Raw genomic sequence first — 12261 nt, 5'->3', positions numbered from 1 at the left:
CATTAATTTAAGGCAGCTTACAATATATATGAGGCAACGAGGTTGGGGATTCACTCATCCTAAGAGAGGATTCTCTCAACTCTCAAAGAAAGCTCTAATCTTCTCAAAACAAAGGAAATAACTTGATGCTTCTAGCTTCAGATTACAAAGTTTTATATAGATAACAAAAGTTATATTGGAGCATTTAATGTAAAACTAGTTGTTGGAGCATTAAATAAAACTAATTGTTAGAAATACATTAGTAAACTAGCTGTTAAGAAACCCACTAACTAAAATGGCTATTGAAAGCCCATTAATAAATTCAAATTTAGGCCCACTTGTCTTCTCCTTTTAAAATGATATGATGCTTCTCAGGGCATAAACTTCAACTACATCACCAAGCGATTAAGGGGTGGGGATAGAGTAGGTTGCACATGAGGTCCATTGGCCTTGCTATGAAGATGTTATGATTAATAGGGTTTGATCCCACGCCTCCTTTCTTAGAAGAGCACCATGTCAGATATTGGGTCATGAACATATGCATTTTACTTAAATAGATTATTAGGGGTGCACATCAAGTTGCCCATAATGAAAACTTTAACTACATCGAGTTTAGGTTAAGGTTCAGTCCCATTCAAAATTAATAAATGCTCAAATCCAACTTAGCCCACATAGCAGCCCTAACATATAGAGAGGACTCTAATATCAAAAAGGGTAAATTGCTTAAATCCCCTTTATAGTTTTTAAAAAGGGTCATTTACTAAAACACCCCATACAGTTTTATGAATTTACTAAAACCTACCCTATGGTTTGTGTTTTATTAAAACATCCCCTTAGTTTGAAATAGTTTGAACAATAGAATATCGAAAATAATAACAAGAAGAATGAGAAGGAATGATCGACTTCAATGGTTTTGGTTCATTGAAGTTCTATGTATTTATAGAATTCTTCTAGAGTTTGATTTACATAGGTCTCATACAAGATAAGATTAGAATCAGTGAGAGTCCTAGATAGAATACAGCTAGGAGAGATCATGTTGATCCTAGTTTACAATAGATAGCTAACTCTTAGCATCCTTATCTATCCTAGAGTCCAAGCTAGATCTAGATCTGATATGATTATCTCCAATGTGCCCCCTTAAGTTGAAAGGCATTACGTGAAGCTTGTACCGCAAAAGACCAAAACGTGGTGTAGACAGAGGCTTCGTGAAAATATCAACAACTTGGTCTTCAGAACAAATGTACCTAATAGATAGTTTGTCGGCCAAGCAAAGATCATGGAGGAAGTGGAAGTCAACTTCAACATTCTTGGTGTGAGCATGAAACACTAAATGTGCAGCAAGATATGTGGCACCCAGGTTAATTGTCACACTATACTACTGGCCTTGAAACAAGGAAACCTAAATCAGCCAAAAGGGATTGGATCCATAAAACTTCCGTTATAGTGTTAGCAAGAGATCTGAATTCTGATTCTATATTGGAGCGAGCAACAATGTGTTGCTTTTTGGAGCTCCAATTAATGAGATGACAACCTAAGTAAACTACAAAACCTCCTATAGTTCGACGGTCATCTGAACAGCTGGCCCAATCAGCATCTATGAAAGCATTCAAATGCAAAGAAGTAGGGGAGGAAGAAAAATGCAAACTATGATCAAGTGTGCCCTTTAGATAACGTAGGATGCGCTTGACTACAAACTAGTGTTCATCAATTGGTGAGTGTAGGAACTGACAAAACTTGTTAACCGAAAAGGAAATGTTAGGTCTAGTGTGCCCTTTAGATAACGTATGATGCGTTTGACTACAAACCAGTGTTCATCAGTTGGTGACTGTAGGAACTGACAAACCTTGTTAACCGAAGAGGAAATATCAGGTCTAGTGTGCCCTTTAGATAACGTAGGATGCATTTGACTACAAACCAGTGTTCATCAGTTGGTGACGGTAGGAACTGACAAACCTTGTTAACCGAAAAGGAAATATTAGTCTAGTGAGAGTAAAGTATTGCAAGGCACCAATAACACTCCAGTACTCAGATGGATCGGAGAGAGATGTACCAGATGTTCGACTTAATCTTGCTGAGGCCGCCATGGGAGAGCTACAAGGCTTAGCTCCATCTAACTTGGTGTAGTGCAATAAATCTAGGATGTACCATTTTTGAGACAAATGAAGACCATCATAATTAAATTGAGCTTCGATCCCAAGAAAATAGTGTAAAGGGCCAAGATCTTTGATAGGGAAATCATAGAGAGCTTCTAAAGCAAAGAAGTAATAGAAAAAGAGGAATTCCCAATAATGATGATATCATCGACATAGACCAATATGTACAATAGAGTGGAGTTACTCTTGTAAATAAATAATGAGGGATCATCCACAAAGTTTTGAAAAACCAAATCATTAAGAGATGAAGTTAGTTAAGAGTACCAAGTACGTGGAGCCTACCGAAGTCCATATAGAGCTTTTCATAATTTGTAGACAAAATCTAGGTAGCCAAGATGTTCGAACCCCTTGGGTTGGAGAGTATAGATGTCTTCTGTGATGAGACCATGGAGGAAGGCATTATTGATATCTAGTTGCCTAATAGGCCACCAATGAGCCATTGCAAGGGCTAGAATGGTACGGACTATGACTAGCTTTACTACTGGACTAAAAGTATCAGAGAAATCCAAATCGGGAACCTGATGAAAGCCTTGGGAAACAAGCTTGGCTTTGTATCACTCCAAAGAACCATCTGATTTTCTTTTAATCTTGCACACCCACTTAGTACCCATAATATTCATGGACAGATGGCAAGTGACTAGATCCCATGTTCCATTAGTTAATAAAGCACTGAACTCCAACTGCATTATCGATCGCCATTGAGGAGATTTTGCAACTTCAACATAAGTTTTAGGCTTCGTTTTTGAGGAGAGAGAACTGAGTAATGCAACAAGTATGGAATATCGGGTGGTAAGATGTGACCGAACAAGAAGAGTTGCGTCTATAGATCATGTAGTCATGGAGTGCTATTGGATGAGGGGAGGTACCGCCGGTGTGTTGGCTAACAAGTCTTCCATAATACGAAAATGAGGTTGTCTATGTACTAGAATTAACGCCAGGGAGTTAGAAGATTGTTAGGTCAAACTTGGAGAGGTGGCCTCTGGGGTCTATATTGTAGGAGGAAAAGCCTGAAATGAAGCCTTCTCCAAACACATAGATAAAAGTTGGGCTCAACTTGTGATGAGATAGGAAGTGAACTAGGAATGTTGGGAAACAATCCTTCTCCAAAAACCACATGTCGTGCAATGAACTCACATCCTAATGATATATAAAAGCATCTATACCCCTTATGAGAGTGACTATAGTCAAGAAAAATGCACTGTAATGAACGGAGCTGGAACTTATGTGCATTGTACGGTCACAACAAGGGATAACAGGCATAGTCGAAACACCTCAACATGGAATAATCAGGGTCCTATGTAATAGATTCTGAAAAGGAGAAGAAACTTGCAAGGTAGAATAAGGAAGCCAATTGATCAAGTAAACGACCATCTCAGTTGCATCAGCCTAGAAGGAGAAGGGGAGCTTGGAGGTATCCAATAAAGAGAGGGTGGATTTAATAATGTGCCGGTGCTTTCTTTCAACTATACCATTGCAGGACAAATGATGAGAGATGCCCTGAGAGTCAAGATAGGAAGAGAGCTAACGATACTCTCCTCCCCAGTCAGATTGAAAAGAACAAATTTTTGCATTAAATAATAACTCAACATACCTCTTAAATTTTAAGAAAGTATCAAAAACATCAGATTTTCATGCTAAGGGATAGATCCAAGAAACTCTTGAGTAATCATCAAGAAATAACACATAATAAGAGAAACCTTTGTTAGACTTAATTGAGGAAGGTCCCCACACATCAAAAAAAATTAACTCCAAAGGATGTTGAGACCTATGTGAAGAAGACAATAAAGACAATCTACAACTTTTACCCATTTGATATGACTCACAAACTAATGAACTAGAACTTTGACCGGAATAAGGTAAACTGTACTAAGAAATAACTTGCTGAACAAGATGAAGTGTTGTATGACCAAGACACGGGTGCCAACCCTGAAGAGACATCCGTTCACCCACAAGAGAAGATGGTGCAATTGTTGATCCTTGTGAATGGCGTCTGTTGATGGGAAGTAGGACAACCCTCCTCTACCGGTTCCTCGAAGTAGGATGTTCCCTGTATAATCCTTAACAATCTTAGTGAAACTCAAAAAATATATCATTATCTTTTGTAAACTTGTTTACTGACAATAAAATTTTGTAGATTTTAGGAACATGGCATATATCATTTAATGTAAAGGCATGCTAATTAAAGAGTAGAGAAGAAGAACAAGTATGCTTAATTTGTAAACCTTGGCCATTACCCACTCTGACCTGATCCAAACCCATGTATTCTGACTAATTTTGAATGTTGTCAACATCATATGTCATATGATGGGTTGCTCTAGAGTCTAGATACCACATAGGATCAAATGGCTGATTACTATTGTTGAGAAATGGACTAGTGAGACTATTGTTGTAAGCTGCTAGCTAATAATTAGAATCATTGTTGCTTGCAAAAAAATATATATATTTTGCATTTTTGCAAATCAGCGCACCATGTCCTAGTTTGAGTAAGTGGAACCTACACCAATGCTAGGAAGATAGTCTTGAGTAAGTGGAACATTTAGTTGGGGATATAGTCATCATGGATCAGGTGGCTACTAAAGTGATGGAGGTTGGCCCAAGAGGACGGCTACCTAGTTTGAAAACTCTTGAGATCCTTTACCTTCTCAATCTTTTCCACCTGGGCTGAAGTTTCTAACAAGGAGGGAGATATTAGGGGATCTAGGGTTGGGTGAGTGGGAGGATGGGGAAGCAGGCTGAAGAGGAAAATATATAAGAGGGTGTATAATAGAAAGAGAAGAACTTTGGTTCAAGGTTTAAAATGTCGATGTCGATGGAAATGTCGCTTACCAAGATATAGGACATATGTCAGAAATGTCGAGGGGAAATATTGTAAAAATTAGAGACAGTGTGGAAATATTATGAAATATGTGGAAATATGCAAAGATATTATGTAAAATGAAAAAAAAAAAAGAAGCGTTAATACATATTTCTAAACTATTATCTTATTCCCAACCATTATATAAAGCTAAGAAACTAAGATCAATAACAAATTAGTGAATGACGATTTACTAATTTATAATGCATTTTGATGTTTTTACAAGGTTATCTGATATTTTCTTTTCTTATTTTTAGTTCTGATTTATTATAAATTCTAATATATTTATTACACACTAATAAATAGAAATACATTTTTTCTGATTTTTTAAATATTAAAGTTATAATACATTATGTTTTATTATAAATTTAATAAACTGGTTCTCCTTTTTGTAGTATTAAGATTATGATAAATTCTGATTTCTTATAAAACTTAATGAATTTATTATGATTTTTAATACTAAATTTATAATAAATTATGATTTAGTATAAAATTTATTAAACTTATTCTGATTTTTTATATCAAATGTAGAATATGGTTTATTATAATATTTAATAAACATTTTCTGATTTTAATAAATATTTTAAAAAATACTAACTAGTTAATATTTTATTACTTGAAATATATTTTATGTTTTATATTATAAAATAATTAATTTATTATTTTGTTTTTATATTTTGTTAATTATTTTTATAATTATTTTATTTGAAATATTAATGGAATAATCTATATTAACATAGTGTATTATATTAATATAATATACTAATATATTATATTTTTAATGTACATTAGTCGACCTCCCATCGACATAATAGGAAAAACTGTATTTTTTTTTTTTTGTTATTTGGACCAATTTTCGGAAATGTCGACCAACATAATGTAATTTTTATATTACCATCCATTTTCATGTTGGTGAGCATCGACATCAACATATGTCGGGCGACATTAGCGACATTTGGCGACATTTGAAACCATGCTTCGGTTCAGGGTGTGGTAGGGGTTGGGGTTGAAGGGGAGAAGTGGAAGGTCAGGAGTTGGGGGAGAATATAAGGGAGGGAGAAGAGGTGGTAGAGGGAGTGAAGGAGAGGAGTTTCAGGAAAGGAAAACATTGTTGAGAAGAGGGTGGATATTGAACGATTAATGGATAGATAGGTGGAGGCTAGAAGGTCATTGGGCTTATTCTTCTTAAGTGGGGAGAGGGTGGTGAGAAGGGAAAATGAACACTTGGAAAGGAATAGATGGGTAGAATACAATAAAAAAGAAAACTATTAAGGAAGGAGGGAGGTGTGGGAGGAAGGAGAAGGGAGAGAAGAAGGAATTGTTGATGAAGAGTGAAGGGAGTTATTTGAAAATAAAAATTGGGAGTATTGTATTGAACCAGGATGATTTCGTTAGTTCTATTTTTCCGTCCCATAAGTTTGGTTTTTTACTTTAGATCATTCAAATGATAGGTTTGTTGGATTCGTTATGACACAAGAAGTTTTTTCTGAATGAAAAAATTGATAAAATTTTTATATCTATATTTTTCTGGCAATTTCTAGGAATTTCTGGTATTTTATTTGTTCCTTTTTTCTATGTTCGTAATCGATCATAAATTTTTTTGATTTGTTTTTGCTATTAGTTCAATGCTTTGGTGGAACCGTGCAATCGAATCTTTTTTTTTATTCCGATCGTCCATCTTGTAGCCCTCCTTCCATAGCTACACTTAAATGGAGGATGCCATCCAAACAGAGACATAAGAAATGATGATTCAGGTAGACATAGGAAAAGTTGGAAAATTGGAGGAGAGGATGATGATGTTGAGGGCAAGCCTGGTCAGAAGATTTGTGGGAGTGGACTTGGACGCAGACAAGATTGAAGCTTGGGTTGACTTCAAGTGGCGGAAGAGGTGTTTGAAGAAGAATCGTTGAGATCAAGACAACTTGACCTTAGAATAAGTTGGTGGTTCTCAGCGGCAGGTGTGCCAAGTGAAGGGAGAGGAAGAAGAAAGGCAGTTTGGATTGCAGTAGTGGAGATCAAGACAACTTGAATGCAGACAAGATCGAAGCATGGGCTGACTTCGAGTGGCTAAAGAGGTGTTTGAAGAAGAATCATTGAGATCAAGACAACTTGACCTTAGAGTAAGTTGGTGGTTCTCAGCGGCAGGTGCGCTGAGTGAAGGGAGAGGAAGAAGAAAGGCAGTTTGGATTGTAGTAGTGGAGATCAAGACAACTTGGACGCAGACAAGACCGAAGCTTGGGCTGACTTCAAGTGGCTGGATAGGTGTTTGAAGAAGAATCGTTGAGATCAAGACAACATGACCTTAGAGTAAGTTGGTGGTTCTTAGTGACAGGCGCACTGAGTGAAGGGAGAGGAAGAGGAAAGGCAGTTTGGATTGTAGTAGTGGAGATCCCTTTGCACGCTTGGGGTGTACAGCTAATAGAGCCAAAAGAACACAAATCCTAGTAATCTTAGCAACTGGGGCAAATGTCTCTTCATAATCAATACCATATTCTTGTGTGTACCCCTAGGCAACAAGGCGAGCCTTATATCAATTTAAAGAACCATTAAATTTCAATTTGACAGTGTAAACCCATTGACTCCCAATAACAAAAGCATTTGAGGGAGTAGGGACAAGATCCCAAATGTCATTCTCATGTAAGGCATTGATCTCTGCATCCATAGATGCTTTCCAATGAGGGTTACTATTGGAATAAACAAAAATGGATCTATACCCCTAAACCTTTTCCACTCAATTTAGGGGTACCTTTGGAATAAATAATCATGGCCCCATGCCCTTGAACATTTTGCACTTAGTTTAGGTGATCATGTTACTATTTTCATATGGCAAGCACAAATAGTTCTCAAGGAAAGGGCTATTACGTAAATAGGTTGCAAACTATAGGGAGTGTTTTAGTAAAGTGCAAACTATAAGGTAGATTTAAGTAAATTTGTGAGACTATAGGGGGTGTTCTAGTAAATGGCCCTTGTATCTATTAGAAATCCTGTTTAAATGTTGTGCTTTTACTAAATTGCCTTTGGTTCAAGTTTCATATAAGTAATTTTCAATTCATTTTGCTCATGAAGTACAATATCAAAGTCATTGCTAGTTCATGTAAGGCATTGATCTCTACGTCCATAGATGCTTTCCAATGAGGGTTACTATTGGAATAAACAAAAATGGATCCATACCCCTAAACCTTTTCCACTCAATTTAGGGGTACTTTTGGAATAAACAATCATGGGTCCATGCCCTTGAACATTTTGCACTTAGCTTAGGTGATCATGTTACTATTTTCAAATGGCAAACACAAATAGTTCTCAAGGAAAGGACTATTAAGTAAATAGGTTGCAAACTATAGGGGATGTTTTAGTAAAGTGCAAACTATAAGGTAGATTTAAGTAAATTTGTAAGACTATAGGGGGTGTTCTAGTAAATGACCCTTGTATCTATTAGAAATCCTATTTGAATGCTGTGCTTTTACTAAATTGCCTTTGGTTCAAGTTTCATATAAGTAATTTTCAATTCATTTTGCTCATGGAGTACATTGTTAGTTCATTTTAATAATAATATATGAACTTTTGATGATCTTTTGTTTAAAATGATCCTATAGAGTTAGTAGCCTTGATGCATAGCAAGGAGATAGGTTGCAAATGAAATCATCATATTTAATTTTTAGCCACAAACATAGCTTTGAGCCATAAAAGAGGGGAGAAAAGGCCAAACAGGATGAAATGGCGCCCACAATTGGACAATGAATATGGCAACAAAACGGAAATAGTGTCATTAGTGATTTTTGCATGTTTGAAAATAGTGTTAAGAAAAAGAAATAGTATTTAGTGAGATGATTTTTTTTTTTTTGTATGTTGTATCATTGATATTAACCTTTACTATATTGGATGACTATACATATATAGATTCCCCCATGTAATGTAAGATTGCAGCTCCATTATTAAAAACAATATATTTAATATTTTGTTGATCTATTTGAAACTATCATGGTAAATACAAATCATAACCAAATAGACATGATCTCTTCCCCTCCATCTCTACCTAATTGAAACCGCTTGCAAATGGGTAGCCACCTTGTCCTATTCCAGTTTAGTACATGAGGTTCTTGCTTATTGATGGATATAAGTTTGGTTTGGTTATCTATAATATTGTGAGTTTTTATATTTATGGGATTAATTGGAGGAAGCATGGTTAATGGTGGAAATTATGTCACTCCTTTTAATTGAAGGATTTGAGATCAATATACTATTGTTGATTTGATGGTGAAAATGTGACAAAATGGCAACTAAGTTGAATACTAATTATATCAGGAGACTAGGGTTTAATGAAAATGCTTCATGGATAGAGTCAGAAGACTCAACGTTTACATATCTAATAATTAAACAAGTAAAGGTTCACAATATGCTCATAACATTTAATAATAATGCAAGATGGACATATATAAGAGAGAATTCCAACTGGATTCATAGCAAAAACTATGTCCATGCATAGTTCAAGAAGAACAATATATGCACTCAGGAAACACCATACTAAGCACCTTAGACTATTAAATCATATAGGAGTGATGGTGGATCCTCTAACAAGAAAACCATGTGCCAATGAAGAAGTATGGAATAATATCTGTAAAAAATGTGTTCCATTAAATACATTTCTCTTACATATTTTTAATGACTATATATTTATTAATCACTTAACACAAAAAAAAATAAAAAATTGTCTAAACACAATGGATGGGCATGTAAGTATAGGCTGTGGGCCTACAAACACTGGATGATTTATACTTTATTTTGGATAGGACACAAGCTAACAGAGGCGGATGTGTTTTTAGCTGTCAAGATTATGATACTATTGATGCACAAACTCCACCAATTGTCAATTTGGTTGATGAGGGCACTTCATTAATAGGAAAGTCTCTTGCTAACCCTACAGGAATTGACTTCAATGATGAATTGCCTGTGGAGATGATTGAGCACAAGAGGAGGGTTGGCAATCCACTAACAAGCATGAAGAAAGGAAAAAAGAACTTCATTCCTCCAGGCCTTAACAATGCTTTGGATTCATGGGCCGCATTAAAAAGACACAAGCTTTAAATGTAGAAGGCCATTTTGGAGTAAACAATGAATGGTGGAGGAATCAGAAAATGGGAAGGTTCAAATTATTAAGAAAACAAGGGATAGATTGGATGCTGAGAGAGAGAGAGAGAGAGAGAGAGAGAGAGAGAGAGAGAGAGAGAGAATTGGAAACGGAGAGGGCAAAGGAGAAGAAATTTGAGAAATAAAGAGAAAAGGAAAGAGAGAGGGAACAAGAATTGAAACATGAAATGGAGAAGGCATGGGAGAAGGATCACATTGAAAGGTGTGTTTCAAGACTTGATTCAATCTTCCAAGTACAAGGACTGTCTGCAACCTACTACTTCAAGGCCACCCATTATCTTCAAGATGAAAAGTGGAGCAACACTTTCTTGGAAATGAATCCGGAGTTAGAGCTTTTTAGCTTCATGGACTTATGAGTGATAGATCCTTGGATCTATAGTTTACCATTTCTTATTGGTTTTTTGGATGTTTTTGGCTATGTTGTTGGTGTTGCTTCATGCTACTTAACATGGTTGCTTGTTAAACATTACTGGCTATATTTTTTTTTTCATTGTCTATGTGTTAGTGATGCTAGTTTTTTTCTTGACATTACTAGTTGACTTATTCCAATTCAATGGCAACTTTAATGAAATTTAACCAGTTGATATTGTTCTTATATTAGTTTAACAGTGTTAGTGGCATAATTATTATCACCATAATTACCATTGAAGAATACATGAAACACTACTTTTGAAGAATCTCTTGCATTTTTCTTGCATGCTATAGGACTGAATGAAAGGAATTGATAAATGGTTGAATGATTCCAACATTCTTCGTGGACTATTAATACACATCTAAAGAATGTGTGTTGACTATTGGCAAGTTAATAGAACTTGCCAATAGTGTTCATAGAAATGTGAGTTAATAATCTAATAGTGTTCATAGAAACCCACCCCTTTATTAGGATTGTGTGAGGGCATCTATGTTGATTGCTAGTACGCATTTACATTTTTTACACCCAACAAAATGTGAATATTTTTGGTTTGTATATTTTAATATGATTGTATGGGGGCAATAGATGACAAATATTACTCAAATAATATTCCGAGTACTATGAACTCTAGGAAGCTCATGGTCGACTCAAACAAAGGAGTCACCACTCATTTAACTTAAGAGGAAATGTTGTCTTTATAAACTCTAAAATCTGATATTTTTCTTTAAAATAGTGATAGCCCAATATGGAACTTGTTTAGGCTCTCAACTTCGTAAAAATTCAAATTAATAAAGATAGAATCCTAAGACTTGTGAACGGAGTCACTTCTAGCATCTTTTAATCTCAGTTTTAAGGGGATGTTATTGAGAATTAGGTATTAATTTTCCCTAAATTACTCAACCCTCTTCCTCTAATTCTAAGATTATATAAAGGTAGAAGGAAAGCTTTAACAGGTGTAGAGCTCCAGTCCCAATCAATCCAAAATCAAACTAATTGATTTCTAGAAAGAGACTAATGCAAAAATTAGCTAATAAGAATGAAAAACTAACAATGTTGGTTAAGAAGCTTACTTATTTGATGTAGCCTTGACTAAACTTTTATAGCAACGATCGTAAAGCTTAAAAATGGCATCTCTTGAGATTTTTGGATGAAGAAAGGTATTGCAATTACTCCTTGATGTGAAAGAATGGATATTTGAAAAGGGCTCTATCTTCCCTAAATGCTAGGATGTAAATATATGAAGAAATGGGAGCATTTTTTGTGGGTTTTAATCTGATATTGAAATTCTTTCTTAAGTTCCTTTCTGAAATGGTTAGGGATTCGAGTGAGGGGGTTCTTCCTTTAGTTTTTCCTCTTCAAAAGGCTGCCCTCAAAGCTCTAAACCCATATTATTTATAGAGAGGGGAGGCTGAAACAGGTCTGAAGCAACTCCCCACATGTCTAAGATTTTAGGCAAGCTTAACCATGCATGAAAACCTAAAACCTTAATCTAACCATGTGTCCAAGGTTTCAGCACACACTCTATTGTGGTCTTAGGTTAGGACACATAAAAGGGCAATTTAATCTGGTGCATCAAAACAAAATCTTTTTGGTTTAACGTTTAAAAGGGTGACTTAGGTTGGAAAATTTGACATATTGGGGTTTTCTCGGTCTTTGATATCAGTGGTAAGGTTTGGTTAGTAGAACAAGGCTAGGATGTAAAGATCTATGGATGACAA

The sequence above is a fragment of the Nelumbo lutea genome, chromosome 2, assembly GCF_056320005.1.
Source record: "Nelumbo lutea isolate HS-2025 chromosome 2, American lotus-T2T, whole genome shotgun sequence".
NCBI classification, from domain to species: Eukaryota; Viridiplantae; Streptophyta; class Magnoliopsida; order Proteales; family Nelumbonaceae; genus Nelumbo; species Nelumbo lutea.
The sequence above is the reverse complement of the archived record's forward strand: the minus strand, read 5'-3'. Positions refer to the sequence as shown.